This window comes from Peromyscus eremicus, chromosome 1, assembly GCF_949786415.1.
Source record: "Peromyscus eremicus chromosome 1, PerEre_H2_v1, whole genome shotgun sequence".
NCBI classification, from domain to species: Eukaryota; Metazoa; Chordata; class Mammalia; order Rodentia; family Cricetidae; genus Peromyscus; species Peromyscus eremicus.
This window is the reverse complement of record NC_081416.1, coordinates 139216015-139234233: the sequence shown is the minus strand read 5'-3', so window position 1 is coordinate 139234233 and position 18219 is coordinate 139216015. Positions and strand designations below refer to the sequence as shown.

The 18219-nt window shown below is 55.3% G+C and overlaps 8 non-coding genes across 8 annotated transcripts; all 8 read right to left on the bottom strand.

The window, feature by feature from the left end:
* Positions 1–1894: 1894 nt before the first annotated feature.
* On the bottom strand, positions 1895–1988 carry LOC131903162 (small nucleolar RNA SNORD116). The gene has a single exon (XR_009377415.1). It is a non-coding gene; the product is annotated as a small nucleolar RNA SNORD116 (small nucleolar RNA).
* Positions 1989–3985: 1997 nt separating this feature from the next.
* Positions 3986–4079, bottom strand: LOC131903062 (small nucleolar RNA SNORD116). The gene has a single exon (XR_009377321.1). It is a non-coding gene; the product is annotated as a small nucleolar RNA SNORD116 (small nucleolar RNA).
* Positions 4080–6082: 2003 nt separating this feature from the next.
* Positions 6083–6176, bottom strand: LOC131903179 (small nucleolar RNA SNORD116). The gene has a single exon (XR_009377429.1). It is a non-coding gene; the product is annotated as a small nucleolar RNA SNORD116 (small nucleolar RNA).
* A 1980-nt stretch (positions 6177–8156) lies between these two features.
* On the bottom strand, positions 8157–8250 carry LOC131903061 (small nucleolar RNA SNORD116). The gene has a single exon (XR_009377320.1). It is a non-coding gene; the product is annotated as a small nucleolar RNA SNORD116 (small nucleolar RNA).
* Positions 8251–10231: 1981 nt separating this feature from the next.
* On the bottom strand, positions 10232–10325 carry LOC131903161 (small nucleolar RNA SNORD116). Its single transcript, XR_009377414.1, has one exon. It is a non-coding gene; the product is annotated as a small nucleolar RNA SNORD116 (small nucleolar RNA).
* A 1997-nt stretch (positions 10326–12322) lies between these two features.
* LOC131903058 (small nucleolar RNA SNORD116) lies at positions 12323–12416 on the bottom strand. Its single transcript, XR_009377318.1, has one exon. It is a non-coding gene; the product is annotated as a small nucleolar RNA SNORD116 (small nucleolar RNA).
* Positions 12417–14419: 2003 nt separating this feature from the next.
* On the bottom strand, positions 14420–14513 carry LOC131903177 (small nucleolar RNA SNORD116). The gene has a single exon (XR_009377428.1). It is a non-coding gene; the product is annotated as a small nucleolar RNA SNORD116 (small nucleolar RNA).
* A 1980-nt stretch (positions 14514–16493) lies between these two features.
* Positions 16494–16587, bottom strand: LOC131903171 (small nucleolar RNA SNORD116). Its single transcript, XR_009377423.1, has one exon. It is a non-coding gene; the product is annotated as a small nucleolar RNA SNORD116 (small nucleolar RNA).
* Between the last annotated feature and the right edge of the window lie 1632 nt (positions 16588–18219).

The window sequence follows — 18219 nt, the reverse complement described above, 5'->3', positions numbered from 1 at the left end:
GCCCTGTCCTTTGGCAGGTTGCAACGGGTCCCTGCATGGAAATGGGAAGCAACTTGAGGCCCTGAGTCTGCTACAGGTGCTGACAGGCCCGGGATGCAGGGATGGTAAGTCCTCGCAGCACCACCAAGACCCCAGGATCCTGAGCACCTGGGACAATGCATGGGAGGCTTACCTTGGGCCCCAGGCCTTCTCCTGCAGGTCACCAACACCAAGCAACTTCCCTCGAGGCCCACTCAGGTGCCATCAGCCCTGGGCAAAGGATGCTGGGCCATTCTCTCCGCACTATGGCCGTGCAGGCCACGCAATGCCACACTGTGAAGACATCAAAGCACATGCCAACATTACAGTGGGAAGCGGGCAACTGGCTCTGGGATGGATGGCTGGGCCTGGCTCGTCTCAATGGGAACATCAGATCACATCTGCTCTCTCACCACTCCTGCCCTGCCCTCACCCTCCAGCATGGCTTGCCACAGCGGTGACAGGTTTTCACCAGGGTCTCAGAGCCTGTCCTTGCCCTGGCTCCCTCCCTCCGTGCCCTTTCACATCACCTTGGCCCCTCTCTGCAATCAAACCACCAGGTTCGGCCCGGCCAACACATCAAGGAACTGCACTGCAGGCAAGCAAGCAGACTCCTCCCGAGAAAAAAAAAAAAACAAAAACCAAAACAAAAACCATGGCCAGCTCTGAGGACCTCAGCCCTCTAACACTGTGCACGGGGTTCACAAACCAGGGCAAGCTCACCTTGCTGGCTCAAGCTCAAGTCTTAGGATGCAGCTCTGGCCATGCTCACTAGCCAAACCAAGCCTCCCTCCTCCCATATCAACATCTCTGACAACCAGGTGGGCAAAGCTACCCGAAATCTGCATCCTTCTCCTGCTAGGAATGCTGAGGGACCGAGCTCAAACTGCTTAAAGTCTCCTCTGAGGCCTTCACCACAGGACATGGCAGGCCTTCTGGGTCCACCAGACCTCCTCTCTCACTCTCTTTCTTTGCCCATGTCTCTTTCTCTTACTCCTGGTTTCTCTCTCTGTCTCTGTCTCTGTCTCTGCTTCTGTCTCTGGATTGATGCCACTCTCTGTCAGTCTGTCTTCATGGGAAAGCCCATGTTCAAGGGTACTGGAAATTTTGACTGCAAGCCAAGTTGAACACTGCATCAACACAAGCTAACTTCTGTGGGACGCCAAGGGCAAGCCAGAGAGCCTGGCACGTCCCAAGACAAGTTGCAACACACATGGCTTCCAATGACCAGAAACGCACCCTTGCAAGCCAAAGTCGCTTTGGCACCCTCCACTGCCCATGAGCAGAGCTCTCAAGCCAGTCTTGATCTACAGCCTGGGGCCCATGGTACAATTCCTACATGGGATCCCTAGCCGGCCTCCAAACAGGCCTTCCTGGAAGAATCACTCAACAAAACAGGTGTCTTTCCTAGCTTTGAGATTGGCTTGAGCCAAGACGGGCCCTCCACTACCGTGGGTGAGAGAAAAGCACTCTCACACCTGTCTCCTCCACCAGGAGGCCAGCAGTCTGACCTTAGTGTCCCCTGGTCAACCTACTCCACCACAGGCCTCCAGTGTGCAGATTTCTACACAGGTCAGCACGCCTGTTTCTTGTGGGTGTCCGAAGCTAGCATATTTCTAGAGTGCCTACAAGAGAGCCCAAGGTCCAAGGTCCCATGTCTAGCTATCAGTCTGGCTTGGGAGAGTGGTGATGGCTGCTTGCTTGCCAGCAAACCCCAAGTTTTCTCTTTTCCCCATGCCCGTGATGGCGAGCAGAGTGGGGCAGAGATCAAGCCCATGGGAAGAGAGTCTGGCTACTGCTGGAGGGGGGCAGGAGCAGCGCAGCGGTTCTCAGGCCTGTGTCTGACTCCCAGAGGACTTGGGTGAGCCAAGGTGCAGGACCTCAGTTTCCATGAGAGCGGCGGTACTGAGTTTTCACTCATTTTGTTCAGCTTTTCCAAGGAATGTTTGACTGGAAATCATCATCGATCCAAGCACGCTGGAGTGCCCTTGCACAGGGATTTTCAGGGCACTCAGGACAGGGTGGGTGTTGGGGAGTGCGAGAAATACCAAGACATGCCCCGTCCTTTGGCAGGTTGCAACGGGTCCCTGCATGGAAATGGGAAGCAACTTGAGGCCCTAAGTCTGCTACAGGTGCTGACAGGCCCGGGATGCAGGGATGGTAAGTCCTCGCAGCACCACCAAGACCCCAGGATCCTGAGCACCTGGGACAATGCATGGGAGGCTTACCTTGGGCCCCAGGCCTTCTCCTGCAGGTCACCAACACCAAGCAACTTCCCTCGAGGCCCACTCAGGTGCCATCAGCCCTGGGCAAAGGATGCTGGGCCATTCTCTCCGCACTATGGCCGTGCATGCCACGCAATGCCACACTGTGAAGACATCAAAGCACATGCCAACATTACAGTGGGAAGCGGGCAACTGGCTCTGGGATGGATGGCTGGGCCTGGCTCATCTCAATGGGAACATCAGATCACATCTGCTCTCTCACCACTCCTGCCCTGCCCTCACCCTCCAGCATGGCTTGCCACAGCGGTGACAGGTTTTCACCAGGGTCTCAGAGCCTGTCCTTGCCCTGGCTCCCTCCCTCCGTGCCCTTTCACATCACCTTGGCCCCTCTCTGCAATCAAACCACCAGGTTTGGCCCGGCCAACACATCAAGGAACTGCACTGCAGGCAAGCAAGCAGACTCCTCCCGAGAAAAAAAAAAAAACAAAAACCAAAACAAAAACCATGGCCAGCTCTGAGGACCTCAGCCCTCTAACACTGTGCACGGGGTTCACAAACCAGGGCAAGCTCACCTTGCTGGCTCAAGCTCAAGTCTTAGGACGCAGCTCTGGCCATGCTCACTAGCCAAACCAAGCCTCCCTCCTCCCATCTCAACATCTCTGACAACCAGGTGGGCAAAGCTACCCGAAATCTGCATCCTTCTCCTGCTAGGAATGCTGAGGGACCGAGCTCAAACTGCTTAAAGTCTCCTCTGAGGCCTTCACCACAGGACATGGCAGGCCTTCTGGGTCCACCAGACCTCCTCTATCACTCTCTTTCTTTGCCCATGTCTCTTTCTCTTACTCCTGGTTTCTCTCTCTGTCTCTGTCTCTGTCTCTGCTTCTGTCTCTGGATTGATGCCACTCTCTGTCAGTCTGTCTTCATGGGAAAGCCCATGTTCAAGGGTACTGGAAATTTTGACCGCAAGCCAAGTTTAACACTGCATCAACACAAGCTAACTTCTGTGGGACGCCAAGGGCAAGCCAGAGAGCCTGGCACGTCCCAAGACAAGTTGCAACACACATGGCTTCCAATGACCAGAAACGCACCCTTGCAAGCCAAAGTCGCTTTGGCACCCTCCACTGCCCATGAGCAGAGCTCTCAAGCCAGTCTTGATCTACAGCCTGGGGCCCAGGGTACAATTCCTACATGGGATCCCTAGCCGGCCTCCAAACAGGCCTTCCTGGAAGAATCACACCCTGGTGAAGACCACTCAACAAAACAGGTGTCTTTCCTACCTTTGAGATTGGCTTGAGCCAAGACGGGCCCTCCACTACCATGGGTGAGAGAAAAGCACTCTCACACCTGTCTCCTCCACCAGGAGGCCAGCAGTCTGACCTTAGTGTCCCCTGGTCCACCTACTCCACCACAGGCCTCCAGTGTGCAGATTTCTACACAGGTCAGCACGCCTGTTTCTTGTGGGTGTCCGAAGCTAGCATATTTCTAGAGTGCCTACAAGAGAGCCCAAGGTCCAAGGTCGCATGTCTAGCTGTCAGTCTGGCTTGGGAGAGTGGGGATGGCCGCTTGCTTGCCAGCAAACCCCAAGTATTCTCTATTCCCCATGCCCGTGATGGCGAGCAGAGTGGGGCAGAGATCAAGCCCATGGGAAGAGAGTCTGGCTACTGCTGGAGGGGGGCAGGAGCAGCGCAGCGGTTCTCAGGCCTGTGTCTGACTCCCAGAGGACTTGGGTGAGCCAAGGTGCAGGACCTCAGTTTCGATGAGAGCGGCGGTACTGAGTTTTCACTCATTTTGTTCAGCTTTTCCAAGGAATGTTTGACTGGAAATCATCATCGATCCAAGCACGCTGGAGTGCCCTTGCACAGGGATTTTCAGGGCACTCAGGACAGGGTGGGTGTTGGGGAGTGCGAGAAATACCAAGACATGCCCCGTCCTTTGGCAGGTTGCAACGGGTCCCTGCATGGAAATGGGAAGCAACTTGAGGCCCTGAGTCTGCTACAGGTGCTGACAGGCCCAGGATGCAGGGATGGTAAGTCCTCGCAGCACCACCAAGACCCCAGGATCCTGAGCACCTGGGACAATGCATGGGAGGCTTACCTTGGGCCCCAGGCCTTCTCCTGCAGGTCACCAACACCAAGCAACTTCCCTCGAGGCCCACTCAGGTGCCATCAGCCCTGGGCAAAGGATGCTGGGCCATTCTCTCCGCACTATGGCCGTGCAGGCCACGCAATGCCACACTGTGAAGACATCAAAGCACATGCCAACATTACAGTGGGAAGCGGGCAACTGGCTCTGGGATGGATGGCTGGGCCTGGCTCGTCTCAATGGGAACATCAGATCACATCTGCTCTCTCACCACTCCTGCCCTGCCCTCACCCTCCAGCATGGCTTGCCACAGCGGTGACAGGTTTTCACCAGGGTCTCAGAGCCTGTCCTTGCCCTGGCTCCCTCCCTCCGTGCCCTTTCACATCACCTTGGCCCCTCTCTGCAATCAAACCACCAGGTTCGGCCCGGCCAACACATCAAGGAACTGCACTGCAGGCAAGCAAGCAGACTCCTCCCGAGAAAAAAAAAAAAACAAAAACAAAAACCAAAACAAAAACCATGGCCAGCTCTGAGGACCTCAACCCTCTAACACTGTGCACGGGGTTCACAAACCAGGGCAAGCTCACCTTGCTGGCTCAAGCTCAAGTCTTAGGACGCAGCTCTGGCCATGCTCACTAGCCAAACCAAGCCTCCCTCCTCCCATCTCAACATCTCTGACAACCAGGTGGGCAAAGCTACCCGAAATCTGCATCCTTCTCCCGCTAGGAATGCTGAGGGACCGAGCTCAAACTCCTTAAAGTCTCCTCTGAGGCCTTCACCACAGGACATGGCAGGCCTTCTGGGTCCACCAGACCTCCTCTCTCACTCTCTTTCTTTGCCCATGTCTCTTTCTCTTACTCCTGGTTTCTCTCTCTGTCTCTGTCTCTGTCTCTGCTTCTGTCTCTGGATTGATGCCACTCTCTGTCAGTCTGTCTTCATGGGAAAGCCCATGTTCAAGGGTACTGGAAATTTTGACTGCAAGCCAAGTTGAACACTGCATCAACACAAGCTAACTTCTGTGGGACGCCAAGGGCATGCCAGAGAGCCTGGCACGTCCCAAGACAAGTTGCAACACACATGGCTTCCAATGACCAGAAACGCACCCTTGCAAGCCAAAGTCGCTTTGGCACCCTCCACTGCCCATGAGCAGAGCTCTCAAGCCAGTCTTGATCTACAGCCTGGGGCCCAGGGTACAATTCCTACATGGGATCCCTAGCCGGCCTCCAAACAGGCCTTCCTGGAAGAATCACACCCTGGTGAAGACCACTCAACAAAACAGGTGTCTTTCCTAGCTTTGAGATTGGCTTGAGCCAAGACGGGCCCTCCACTACCATGGGTGAGAGAAAAGCACTCTCACACCTGTCTCCTCCACCAGGAGGCCAGCAGTCTGACCTTAGTGTCCCCTGGTCCACCTACTCCACCACAGGCCTCCAGTGTGCAGATTTCTACACAGGTCAGCACGCCTGTTTCTTATGGGTGTCCGAAGCTAGCATATTTCTAGAGTGCCTACAAGAGAGCCCAAGGTCCAAGGTCCCATGTCTAGCTGTCAGTCTGGCTTGGGAGAGTGGGGATGGCCGCTTGCTTGCCAGCAAACCCCAAGTATTCTCTTTTCCCCATGCCCGTGATGGCGAGCAGAGTGGGGCAGAGATCAAGCCCATGGGAAGAGAGTCTGGCTACTGCTGGAGGGGGGCAGGAGCAGCGCAGCGGTTCTCAGGCCTGTGTCTGACTCCCAGAGGACTTGGGTGAGCCAAGGTGCAGGACCTCAGTTTCGATGAGAGCGGCGGTACTGAGTTTTCACTCATTTTGTTCAGCTTTTCCAAGGAATGTTTGACTGGAAATCATCATCGGTACAAGCACGCTGGAGTGCCCTTGCACAGGGATTTTCAGGGCACTCAGGACAGGGTGGGTGTTGGGGAGTGCGAGAAATACCAAGACATGCCCTGTCCTTTGGCAGGTTGCAACGGGTCCCTGCATGGAAATGGGAAGCAACTTGAGGCCCTGAGTCTGCTACAGGTGCTGACAGGCCCGGGATGCAGGGATGGTAAGTCCTCGCAGCACCACCAAGACCCCAGGATCCTGAGCACCTGGGACAATGCATGGGAGGCTTACCTTGGGCCCCAGGCCTTCTCCTGCAGGTCACCAACACCAAGCAACTTCCCTCGAGGCCCACTCAGGTGCCATCAGCCCTGGGCAAAGTATGCTGGGCCATTCTCTCCGCACTATGGCCGTGCAGGCCACGCAATGCCACACTGTGAAGACATCAAAGCACATGCCAACATTACAGTGGGAAGCGGGCAACTGGCTCTGGGATGGATGGCTGGGCCTGGCTCGTCTCAATGGGAACATCAGATCACATCTGCTCTCTCACCACTCCTGCCCTGCCCTCACCCTCCAGCATGGCTTGCCACAGCGGTGACAGGTTTTCACCAGGGTCTCAGAGCCTGTCCTTGCCCTGGCTCCCTCCCTCCGTGCCCTTTCACATCACCTTGGCCCCTCTCTGCAATCAAACCACCAGGTTCGGCCCGGCCAACACATCAAGGAACTGCACTGCAGGCAAGCAAGCAGACTCCTCCCGAGAAAAAAAAAAAAACAAAAACCAAAACAAAAACCATGGCCAGCTCTGAGGACCTCAGCCCTCTAACACTGTGCACGGGGTTCACAAACCAGGGCAAGCTCACCTTGCTGGCTCAAGCTCAAGTCTTAGGACGCAGCTCTGGCCATGCTCACTAGCCAAACCAAGCCTCCCTCCTCCCATATCAACATCTCTGACAACCAGGTGGGCAAAGCTACCCGAAATCTGCATCCTTCTCCTGCTAGGAATGCTGAGGGACCGAGCTCAAACTGCTTAAAGTCTCCTCTGAGGCCTTCACCACAGGACATGGCAGGCCTTCTGGGTCCACCAGACCTCCTCTCTCACTCTCTTTCTTTGCCCATGTCTCTTTCTCTTACTCCTGGTTTCTCTCTCTGTCTCTGTCTCTGTCTCTGCTTCTGTCTCTGGATTGATGCCACTCTCTGTCAGTCTGTCTTCATGGGAAAGCCCATGTTCAAGGGTACTGGAAATTTTGACTGCAAGCCAAGTTGAACACTGCATCAACACAAGCTAACTTCTGTGGGACGCCAAGGGCAAGCCAGAGAGCCTGGCACGTCCCAAGACAAGTTGCAACACACATGGCTTCCAATGACCAGAAACGCACCCTTGCAAGCCAAAGTCGCTTTGGCACCCTCCACTGCCCATGAGCAGAGCTCTCAAGCCAGTCTTGATCTACAGCCTGGGGCCCATGGTACAATTCCTACATGGGATCCCTAGCCGGCCTCCAAACAGGCCTTCCTGGAAGAATCACTCAACAAAACAGGTGTCTTTCCTAGCTTTGAGATTGGCTTGAGCCAAGACGGGCCCTCCACTACCGTGGGTGAGAGAAAAGCACTCTCACACCTGTCTCCTCCACCAGGAGGCCAGCAGTCTGACCTTAGTGTCCCCTGGTCAACCTACTCCACCACAGGCCTCCAGTGTGCAGATTTCTACACAGGTCAGCACGCCTGTTTCTTGTGGGTGTCCGAAGCTAGCATATTTCTAGAGTGCCTACAAGAGAGCCCAAGGTCCAAGGTCCCATGTCTAGCTATCAGTCTGGCTTGGGAGAGTGGTGATGGCTGCTTGCTTGCCAGCAAACCCCAAGTTTTCTCTTTTCCCCATGCCCGTGATGGCGAGCAGAGTGGGGCAGAGATCAAGCCCATGGGAAGAGAGTCTGGCTACTGCTGGAGGGGGGCAGGAGCAGCCCAGCGGTTCTCAGGCCTGTGTCTGACTCCCAGAGGACTTGGGTGAGCCAAGGTGCAGGACCTCAGTTTCGATGAGAGCGGCGGTACTGAGTTTTCACTCATTTTGTTCAGCTTTTCCAAGGAATGTTTGACTGGAAATCATCATCGATCCAAGCACGCTGGAGTGCCCTTGCACAGGGATTTTCAGGGCACTCAGGACAGGGTGGGTGTTGGGGAGTGCGAGAAATACCAAGACATGCCCTGTCCTTTGGCAGGTTGCAACGGGTCCCTGCATGGAAATGGGAAGCAACTTGAGGCCCTGAGTCTGCTACAGGTGCTGACAGGCCCGGGATGCAGGGATGGTAAGTCCTCGCAGCACCACCAAGACCCCAGGATCCTGAGCACCTGGGACAATGCATGGGAGGCTTACCTTGGGCCCCAGGCCTTCTCCTGCAGGTCACCAACACCAAGCAACTTCCCTCGAGGCCCACTCAGGTGCCATCAGCCCTGGGCAAAGGATGCTGGGCCATTCTCTCCGCACTATGGCCGTGCAGGCCACGCAATGCCACACTGTGAAGACATCAAAGCACATGCCAACATTACAGTGGGAAGCGGGCAACTGGCTCTGGGATGGATGGCTGGGCCTGGCTCGTCTCAATGGGAACATCAGATCACATCTGCTCTCTCACCACTCCTGCCCTGCCCTCACCCTCCAGCATGGCTTGCCACAGCGGTGACAGGTTTTCACCAGGGTCTCAGAGCCTGTCCTTGCCCTGGCTCCCTCCCTCCGTGCCCTTTCACATCACCTTGGCCCCTCTCTGCAATCAAACCACCAGGTTTGGCCCGGCCAACACATCAAGGAACTGCACTGCAGGCAAGCAAGCAGACTCCTCCCGAGAAAAAAAAAAAAAACAAAAACCAAAACAAAAACCATGGCCAGCTCTGAGGACCTCAGCCCTCTAACACTGTGCACGGGGTTCACAAACCAGGGCAAGCTCACCTTGCTGGCTCAAGCTCAAGTCTTAGGACGCAGCTCTGGCCATGCTCACTAGCCAAACCAAGCCTCCCTCCTCCCATATCAACATCTCTGACAACCAGGTGGGCAAAGCTACCCGAAATCTGCATCCTTCTCCTGCTAGGAATGCTGAGGGACCGAGCTCAAACTGCTTAAAGTCTCCTCTGAGGCCTTCACCACAGGACATGGCAGGCCTTCTGGGTCCACCAGACCTCCTCTCTCACTCTCTTTCTTTGCCCATGTCTCTTTCTCTTACTCCTGGTTTCTCTCTCTGTCTCTGTCTCTGTCTCTGCTTCTGTCTCTGGATTGATGCCACTCTCTGTCAGTCTGTCTTCATGGGAAAGCCCATGTTCAAGGGTACTGGAAATTTTGACTGCAAGCCAAGTTGAACACTGCATCAACACAAGCTAACTTCTGTGGGACGCCAAGGGCAAGCCAGAGAGCCTGGCACGTCCCAAGACAAGTTGCAACACACATGGCTTCCAATGACCAGAAACGCACCCTTGCAAGCCAAAGTCGCTTTGGCACCCTCCACTGCCCATGAGCAGAGCTCTCAAGCCAGTCTTGATCTACAGCCTGGGGCCCATGGTACAATTCCTACATGGGATCCCTAGCCGGCCTCCAAACAGGCCTTCCTGGAAGAATCACTCAACAAAACAGGTGTCTTTCCTAGCTTTGAGATTGGCTTGAGCCAAGACGGGCCCTCCACTACCGTGGGTGAGAGAAAAGCACTCTCACACCTGTCTCCTCCACCAGGAGGCCAGCAGTCTGACCTTAGTGTCCCCTGGTCAACCTACTCCACCACAGGCCTCCAGTGTGCAGATTTCTACACAGGTCAGCACGCCTGTTTCTTGTGGGTGTCCGAAGCTAGCATATTTCTAGAGTGCCTACAAGAGAGCCCAAGGTCCAAGGTCCCATGTCTAGCTATCAGTCTGGCTTGGGAGAGTGGTGATGGCTGCTTGCTTGCCAGCAAACCCCAAGTTTTCTCTTTTCCCCATGCCCGTGATGGCGAGCAGAGTGGGGCAGAGATCAAGCCCATGGGAAGAGAGTCTGGCTACTGCTGGAGGGGGGCAGGAGCAGCCCAGCGGTTCTCAGGCCTGTGTCTGACTCCCAGAGGACTTGGGTGAGCCAAGGTGCAGGACCTCAGTTTCCATGAGAGCGGCGGTACTGAGTTTTCACTCATTTTGTTCAGCTTTTCCAAGGAATGTTTGACTGGAAATCATCATCGATCCAAGCACGCTGGAGTGCCCTTGCACAGGGATTTTCAGGGCACTCAGGACAGGGTGGGTGTTGGGGAGTGCGAGAAATACCAAGACATGCCCCGTCCTTTGGCAGGTTGCAACGGGTCCCTGCATGGAAATGGGAAGCAACTTGAGGCCCTAAGTCTGCTACAGGTGCTGACAGGCCCGGGATGCAGGGATGGTAAGTCCTCGCAGCACCACCAAGACCCCAGGATCCTGAGCACCTGGGACAATGCATGGGAGGCTTACCTTGGGCCCCAGGCCTTCTCCTGCAGGTCACCAACACCAAGCAACTTCCCTCGAGGCCCACTCAGGTGCCATCAGCCCTGGGCAAAGGATGCTGGGCCATTCTCTCCGCACTATGGCCGTGCATGCCACGCAATGCCACACTGTGAAGACATCAAAGCACATGCCAACATTACAGTGGGAAGCGGGCAACTGGCTCTGGGATGGATGGCTGGGCCTGGCTCATCTCAATGGGAACATCAGATCACATCTGCTCTCTCACCACTCCTGCCCTGCCCTCACCCTCCAGCATGGCTTGCCACAGCGGTGACAGGTTTTCACCAGGGTCTCAGAGCCTGTCCTTGCCCTGGCTCCCTCCCTCCGTGCCCTTTCACATCACCTTGGCCCCTCTCTGCAATCAAACCACCAGGTTTGGCCCGGCCAACACATCAAGGAACTGCACTGCAGGCAAGCAAGCAGACTCCTCCCGAGGAAAAAAAAAAAACAAAAACCAAAACAAAAACCATGGCCAGCTCTGAGGACCTCAGCCCTCTAACACTGTGCACGGGGTTCACAAACCAGGGCAAGCTCACCTTGCTGGCTCAAGCTCAAGTCTTAGGACGAAGCTCTGGCCATGCTCACTAGCCAAACCAAGCCTCCCTCCTCCCATATCAACATCTCTGACAACCAGGTGGGCAAAGCTACCCGAAATCTGCATCCTTCTCCTGCTAGGAATGCTGAGGGACCGAGCTCAAACTGCTTAAAGTCTCCTCTGAGGCCTTCACCACAGGACATGGCAGGCCTTCTGGGTCCACCAGACCTCCTCTATCACTCTCTTTCTTTGCCCATGTCTCTTTCTCTTACTCCTGGTTTCTCTCTCTGTCTCTGTCTCTGTCTCTGCTTCTGTCTCTGGATTGATGCCACTCTCTGTCAGTCTGTCTTCATGGGAAAGCCCATGTTCAAGGGTACTGGAAATTTTGACCGCAAGCCAAGTTTAACACTGCATCAACACAAGCTAACTTCTGTGGGACGCCAAGGGCAAGCCAGAGAGCCTGGCACGTCCCAAGACAAGTTGCAACACACATGGCTTCCAATGACCAGAAACGCACCCTTGCAAGCCAAAGTCGCTTTGGCACCCTCCACTGCCCATGAGCAGAGCTCTCAAGCCAGTCTTGATCTACAGCCTGGGGCCCAGGGTACAATTCCTACATGGGATCCCTAGCCGGCCTCCAAACAGGCCTTCCTGGAAGAATCACACCCTGGTGAAGACCACTCAACAAAACAGGTGTCTTTCCTACCTTTGAGATTGGCTTGAGCCAAGACGGGCCCTCCACTACCATGGGTGAGAGAAAAGCACTCTCACACCTGTCTCCTCCACCAGGAGGCCAGCAGTCTGACCTTAGTGTCCCCTGGTCCACCTACTCCACCACAGGCCTCCAGTGTGCAGATTTCTACACAGGTCAGCACGCCTGTTTCTTGTGGGTGTCCGAAGCTAGCATATTTCTAGAGTGCCTACAAGAGAGCCCAAGGTCCAAGGTCCCATGTCTAGCTGTCAGTCTGGCTTGGGAGAGTGGGGATGGCCGCTTGCTTGCCAGCAAACCCCAAGTATTCTCTATTCCCCATGCCCGTGATGGCGAGCAGAGTGGGGCAGAGATCAAGCCCATGGGAAGAGAGTCTGGCTACTGCTGGAGGGGGGCAGGAGCAGCGCAGCGGTTCTCAGGCCTGTGTCTGACTCCCAGAGGACTTGGGTGAGCCAAGGTGCAGGACCTCAGTTTCGATGAGAGCGGCGGTACTGAGTTTTCACTCATTTTGTTCAGCTTTTCCAAGGAATGTTTGACTGGAAATCATCATCGATCCAAGCACGCTGGAGTGCCCTTGCACAGGGATTTTCAGGGCACTCAGGACAGGGTGGGTGTTGGGGAGTGCGAGAAATACCAAGACATGCCCCGTCCTTTGGCAGGTTGCAACGGGTCCCTGCATGGAAATGGGAAGCAACTTGAGGCCCTGAGTCTGCTACAGGTGCTGACAGGCCCAGGATGCAGGGATGGTAAGTCCTCGCAGCACCACCAAGACCCCAGGATCCTGAGCACCTGGGACAATGCATGGGAGGCTTACCTTGGGCCCCAGGCCTTCTCCTGCAGGTCACCAACACCAAGCAACTTCCCTCGAGGCCCACTCAGGTGCCATCAGCCCTGGGCAAAGGATGCTGGGCCATTCTCTCCGCACTATGGCCGTGCAGGCCACGCAATGCCACACTGTGAAGACATCAAAGCACATGCCAACATTACAGTGGGAAGCGGGCAACTGGCTCTGGGATGGATGGCTGGGCCTGGCTCGTCTCAATGGGAACATCAGATCACATCTGCTCTCTCACCACTCCTGCCCTGCCCTCACCCTCCAGCATGGCTTGCCACAGCGGTGACAGGTTTTCACCAGGGTCTCAGAGCCTGTCCTTGCCCTGGCTCCCTCCCTCCGTGCCCTTTCACATCACCTTGGCCCCTCTCTGCAATCAAACCACCAGGTTCGGCCCGGCCAACACATCAAGGAACTGCACTGCAGGCAAGCAAGCAGACTCCTCCCGAGAAAAAAAAAAAAACAAAAACAAAAACCAAAACAAAAACCATGGCCAGCTCTGAGGACCTCAACCCTCTAACACTGTGCACGGGGTTCACAAACCAGGGCAAGCTCACCTTGCTGGCTCAAGCTCAAGTCTTAGGACGCAGCTCTGGCCATGCTCACTAGCCAAACCAAGCCTCCCTCCTCCCATCTCAACATCTCTGACAACCAGGTGGGCAAAGCTACCCGAAATCTGCATCCTTCTCCCGCTAGGAATGCTGAGGGACCGAGCTCAAACTGCTTAAAGTCTCCTCTGAGGCCTTCACCACAGGACATGGCAGGCCTTCTGGGTCCACCAGACCTCCTCTCTCACTCTCTTTCTTTGCCCATGTCTCTTTCTCTTACTCCTGGTTTCTCTCTCTGTCTCTGTCTCTGTCTCTGCTTCTGTCTCTGGATTGATGCCACTCTCTGTCAGTCTGTCTTCATGGGAAAGCCCATGTTCAAGGGTACTGGAAATTTTGACTGCAAGCCAAGTTGAACACTGCATCAACACAAGCTAACTTCTGTGGGACGCCAAGGGCATGCCAGAGAGCCTGGCACGTCCCAAGACAAGTTGCAACACACATGGCTTCCAATGACCAGAAACGCACCCTTGCAAGCCAAAGTCGCTTTGGCACCCTCCACTGCCCATGAGCAGAGCTCTCAAGCCAGTCTTGATCTACAGCCTGGGGCCCAGGGTACAATTCCTACATGGGATCCCTAGCCGGCCTCCACACAGGCCTTCCTGGAAGAATCACACCCTGGTGAAGACCACTCAACAAAACAGGTGTCTTTCCTAGCTTTGAGATTGGCTTGAGCCAAGACGGGCCCTCCACTACCATGGGTGAGAGAAAAGCACTCTCACACCTGTCTCCTCCACCAGGAGGCCAGCAGTCTGACCTTAGTGTCCCCTGGTCCACCTACTCCACCACAGGCCTCCAGTGTGCAGATTTCTACACAGGTCAGCACGCCTGTTTCTTGTGGGTGTCCGAAGCTAGCATATTTCTAGAGTGCCTACAAGAGAGCCCAAGGTCCAAGGTCCCATGTCTAGCTGTCAGTCTGGCTTGGGAGAGTGGGGATGGCCGCTTGCTTGCCAGCAAACCCCAAGTATTCTCTTTTCCCCATGCCCGTGATGGCGAGCAGAGTGGGGCAGAGATCAAGCCCATGGGAAGAGAGTCTGGCTACTGCTGGAGGGGGGCAGGAGCAGCGCAGCGGTTCTCAGGCCTGTGTCTGACTCCCAGAGGACTTGGGTGAGCCAAGGTGCAGGACCTCAGTTTCGATGAGAGCGGCGGTACTGAGTTTTCACTCATTTTGTTCAGCTTTTCCAAGGAATGTTTGACTGGAAATCATCATCGGTACAAGCACGCTGGAGTGCCCTTGCACAGGGATTTTCAGGGCACTCAGGACAGGGTGGGTGTTGGGGAGTGCGAGAAATACCAAGACATGCCCTGTCCTTTGGCAGGTTGCAACGGGTCCCTGCATGGAAATGGGAAGCAACTTGAGGCCCTGAGTCTGCTACAGGTGCTGACAGGCCCGGGATGCAGGGATGGTAAGTCCTCGCAGCACCACCAAGACCCCAGGATCCTGAGCACCTGGGACAATGCATGGGAGGCTTACCTTGGGCCCCAGGCCTTCTCCTGCAGGTCACCAACACCAAGCAACTTCCCTCGAGGCCCACTCAGGTGCCATCAGCCCTGGGCAAAGGATGCTGGGCCATTCTCTCCGCACTATGGCCGTGCAGGCCACGCAATGCCACACTGTGAAGACATCAAAGCACATGCCAACATTACAGTGGGAAGCGGGCAACTGGCTCTGGGATGGATGGCTGGGCCTGGCTCGTCTCAATGGGAACATCAGATCACATCTGCTCTCTCACCACTCCTGCCCTGCCCTCACCCTCCAGCATGGCTTGCCACAGCGGTGACAGGTTTTCACCAGGGTCTCAGAGCCTGTCCTTGCCCTGGCTCCCTCCCTCCGTGCCCTTTCACATCACCTTGGCCCCTCTCTGCAATCAAACCACCAGGTTCGGCCCGGCCAACACATCAAGGAACTGCACTGCAGGCAAGCAAGCAGACTCCTCCCGAGAAAAAAAAAAAAACAAAAACCAAAACAAAAACCATGGCCAGCTCTGAGGACCTCAGCCCTCTAACACTGTGCACGGGGTTCACAAACCAGGGCAAGCTCACCTTGCTGGCTCAAGCTCAAGTCTTAGGACGCAGCTCTGGCCATGCTCACTAGCCAAACCAAGCCTCCCTCCTCCCATATCAACATCTCTGACAACCAGGTGGGCAAAGCTACCCGAAATCTGCATCCTTCTCCTGCTAGGAATGCTGAGGGACCGAGCTCAAACTGCTTAAAGTCTCCTCTGAGGCCTTCACCACAGGACATGGCAGGCCTTCTGGGTCCACCAGACCTCCTCTCTCACTCTCTTTCTTTGCCCATGTCTCTTTCTCTTACTCCTGGTTTCTCTCTCTGTCTCTGTCTCTGTCTCTGCTTCTGTCTCTGGATTGATGCCACTCTCTGTCAGTCTGTCTTCATGGGAAAGCCCATGTTCAAGGGTACTGGAAATTTTGACTGCAAGCCAAGTTGAACACTGCATCAACACAAGCTAACTTCTGTGGGACGCCAAGGGCAAGCCAGAGAGCCTGGCACGTCCCAAGACAAGTTGCAACACACATGGCTTCCAATGACCAGAAACGCACCCTTGCAAGCCAAAGTCGCTTTGGCACCCTCCACTGCCCATGAGCAGAGCTCTCAAGCCAGTCTTGATCTACAGCCTGGGGCCCATGGTACAATTCCTACATGGGATCCCTAGCCGGCCTCCAAACAGGCCTTCCTGGAAGAATCACTCAACAAAACAGGTGTCTTTCCTAGCTTTGAGATTGGCTTGAGCCAAGACGGGCCCTCCACTACCGTGGGTGAGAGAAAAACACTCTCACACCTGTCTCCTCCACCAGGAGGCCAGCAGTCTGACCTTAGTGTCCCCTGGTCAACCTACTCCACCACAGGCCTCCAGTGTGCAGATTTCTACACAGGTCAGCACGCCTGTTTCTTGTGGGTGTCCGAAGCTAGCATATTTCTAGAGTGCCTACAAGAGAGCCCAAGGTCCAAGGTCCCATGTCTAGCTATCAGTCTGGCTTGGGAGAGTGGTGATGGCTGCTTGCTTGCCAGCAAACCCCAAGTTTTCTCTTTTCCCCATGCCCGTGATGGCGAGCAGAGTGGGGCAGAGATCAAGCCCATGGGAAGAGAGTCTGGCTACTGCTGGAGGGGGGCAGGAGCAGCGCAGCGGTTCTCAGGCCTTTGTCTGACTCCCAGAGGACTTGGGTGAGCCAAGGTGCAGGACCTCAGTTTCCATGAGAGCAGCGGTACTGAGTTTTCACTCATTTTGTTCAGCTTTTCCAAGGAATGTTTGACTGGAAATCATCATCGATCCAAGCACGCTGGAGTGCCCTTGCACAGGGATTTTCAGGGCACTCAGGACAGGGTGGGTGTTGGGGAGTGCGAGAAATACCAAGACATGCCCCGTCCTTTGGCAGGTTGCAACGGGTCCCTGCATGGAAATGGGAAGCAACTTGAGGCCCTAAGTCTGCTACAGGTGCTGACAGGCCCGGGAGGCAGGGATGGTAAGTCCTCGCAGCACCACCAAGACCCCAGGATCCTGAGCACCTGGGACAATGCATGGGAGGCTTACCTTGGGCCCCAGGCCTTCTCCTGCAGGTCACCAACACCAAGCAACTTCCCTCGAGGCCCACTCAGGTGCCATCAGCCCTGGGCAAAGGATGCTGGGCCATTCTCTCCGCACTATGGCCGTGCATGCCACGCAATGCCACACTGTGAAGACATCAAAGCACATGCCAACATTACAGTGGGAAGCGGGCAACTGGCTCTGGGATGGATGGCTGGGCCTGGCTCATTTCAATGGGAACATCAGATCACATCTGCTCTCTCACCACTCCTGCCCTGCCCTCACCCTCCAGCATGGCTTGCCACAGCGGTGACAGGTTTTCACCAGGGTCTCAGAGCCTGTCCTTGCCCTGGCTCCCTCCCTCCGTGCCCTTTCACATCACCTTGGCCCCTCTCTGCAATCAAACCACCAGGTTTGGCCCGGCCAACACATCAAGGAACTGCACTGCAGGCAAGCAAGCAGACTCCTCCCGAGAAAAAAAAAAAAACAAAAACCAAAACAAAAACCATGGCCAGCTCTGAGGACCTCAGCCCTCTAACACTGTGCACGGGGTTCACAAACCAGGGCAAGCTCACCTTGCTGGCTCAAGCTCAAGTCTTAGGACGAAGCTCTGGCCATGCTCACTAGCCAAACCAAGCCTCCCTCCTCCCATATCAACATCTCTGACAACCAGGTGGGCAAAGCTACCCGAAATCTGCATCCTTCTCCTGCTAGGAATGCTGAGGGACCGAGCTCAAACTGCTTAAAGTCTCCTCTGAGGCCTTCACCACAGGACATGGCAGGCCTTCTGGGTCCACCAGACCTCCTCTATCACTCTCTTTCTTTGCCCATGTCTCTTTCTCTTACTCCTGGTTTCTCTCTCTGTCTCTGTCTCTGTCTCTGCTTCTGTCTCTGGATTGATGCCACTCTCTGTCAGTCTGTCTTCATGGGAAAGCCCATGTTCAAGGGTACTGGAAATTTTGACTGCAAGCCAAGTTGAACACTGCATCAACACAAGCTAACTTCTGTGGGACGCCAAGGGCAAGCCAGAGAGCCTGGCACGTCCCAAGACAAGTTGCAACACACATGGCTTCCAATGACCAGAAACGCACCCTTGCAAGCCAAAGTCGCTTTGGCACCCTCCACTGCCCATGAGCAGAGCTCTCAAGCCAGTCTTGATCTACAGCCTGGGGCCCAGGGTACAATTCCTACATGGGATCCCTAGCCGGCCTCCAAACAGGCCTTCCTGGAAGAATCACACCCTGGTGAAGACCACTCAACAAAACAGGTGTCTTTCCTACCTTTGAGATTGGCTTGAGCCAAGACGGGCCCTCCACTACCATGGGTGAGAGAAAAGCACTCTCACACCTGTCTCCTCCACCAGGAGGCCAGCAGTCTGAC